The sequence below is a fragment of the Eucalyptus grandis genome, chromosome 8 (genome assembly GCF_016545825.1).
Source record: "Eucalyptus grandis isolate ANBG69807.140 chromosome 8, ASM1654582v1, whole genome shotgun sequence".
NCBI classification, from domain to species: domain Eukaryota; kingdom Viridiplantae; phylum Streptophyta; class Magnoliopsida; order Myrtales; family Myrtaceae; genus Eucalyptus; species Eucalyptus grandis.
Window position 1 is genome coordinate 24140626 of NC_052619.1, and position 1742 is coordinate 24142367.

A 1742-nucleotide genomic window follows, 5' to 3' on the forward strand; every position below is an offset into this window, starting at 1 on the left:
ATAGATCTAGGGAGGAGGAAAATTAGGGTTTCAACCAACGCAACAGCTTCTCTTTGTTTTGGTGAGCTCGCTTCAATTGTTTTGGAGAACCCATCGAGTAGCCTTCCGGACGCATCTCGGACAACGTAGGCCATAGCCACTCGAGACCGTCCTCTGTTCGTCTCATCTCGGAGTCGGTCTTCAAAATCTCTATCAAGTGAGGCATCCAATCGAGATTCTCCTCTGTTCGCTTCTGTGAATGTCTCGGTTCGGAGTAGATCTGCAAAAGCTTGAATGAACGAGACCTCCGCTGGAGATCCTCCTATGTTTACCTTGCTCATCGTCGTGGGTTCCCCTCTATTCGGCCCTCTATTCGTCTTTACTCAGGTTGAAACATCAGAGGCTTGAACAAAGGAGATATCCACTGGAGATCCTCCGTCGTTTGCCTCTATAATGGTCTCGGCTCCTCCTCTGTTCGCATCTCTGTTTGTCTCGGTTCGTGGTGGAATTTCGGAATCTTGAACGAAGGAACAACCGCTCGAAAACCTCCTCTATACTGTTCTCGGCTTGGGATGGATCATTAGCGTTAGCAACGAAAGAGGCATCGACATTAAGCTTCAAGACACCAAATTTCGGTTTTTGCCACTTGTGAGTATGATATGCTATTTTGCCTCCTCTGGTTTTGTTGCCATTCCGAGTTTGAAAGCTGTCATTATGGGCTATTGCTCTGTCTAAAGTTTGCTGCGAATTTAGGGGCATTTTCTTGAAGATTGCATTGTTTCAATCCTTCCATACACACCATAGGGTCATCGCAATGAGGTCAAACTGAGGCGAGGTTCGTGGATCCTCCCTTAATTTAGTTAACCACTCATCAAATTGAGTAAGACCCATTCTTTTGATACAAATTTGCAAGGAATGCTGGCGCCACAGTTGTGATGTCCAAGGACAAGGTAGCGGGGTATGTTCAACTGTCTCGGGTTCTTATTTGCATAATGGGCATACAGGTGTAGGTATGATCTTCCTTCTATATAGGTTCTCCAAGGTAGGTAGGGCGTTATAACGGGCATTCCATAGGAAGATTTTAACTTTGGGCGTTGTTCATGCTTTCCAAATGTATTTCCACAAAGCTGATTGCCTAATAGGAAGATGATGCTTTTGTAGTGAGAGTGCTAGTTGTAAGGCTCCTATTGCTAAAATATCCACTTTTAACCGTGTATTTCCCTGATTTGTTGTCAGCCCAAACTAATTTATCCTCTATAGTCAATAAACCTATAGGAATGGTAAAGATTTTCGTTACCATTTGTTCATCAAACAGAGTATTAATCAAGGGTTCATTCCATTTTCCTTCCTCAATGTCCATCAAATTAGCCACTTTGAGTGGCTCATTCCTTGTTGCCGGACCACCAAGCAGACCTTTCTTTAGCCATTTGTCATTTCTAATGGAGATTCTCTTTCCATTACCAACCGCCCACATGATTCTAGGAGATAGAATATCCCTATGAGACTTTGTCAACCCCATGAAGAACGGTACCCTCTTCCAGCATTCCAAAAATCCCCTTGTGGGAAATATAATCCCTTCATAACTTGACCCCAAAACGTTTCTGGTTGCTAAGCTAATCACCATGCTTCTTTCCCCAACATAGCTTTATTGAATGCCCCTAAATCTTTGAAGCCAAGGCCTCCTTCATCCTTTCTAAGCTTTAAACTGTCCCATTTTTTCCAGTGTAAACTAGTTGTTTTGTTACTAGTTCTCCACTAAAAAT

The 1742-nt window shown here is 43.3% G+C and overlaps 1 long non-coding RNA gene across 1 annotated transcript; it reads left to right on the forward strand.

The window, feature by feature from the left end:
• The first annotated feature begins 506 nt into the window (after positions 1-506).
• LOC120296595 lies at positions 507-1204 on the forward strand. Its single transcript, XR_005553528.1, has 2 exons — positions 507-627; positions 733-1204. It is a non-coding gene; the product is annotated as an uncharacterized LOC120296595 (long non-coding RNA).
• The last annotated feature ends 538 nt before the right edge of the window (positions 1205-1742 follow it).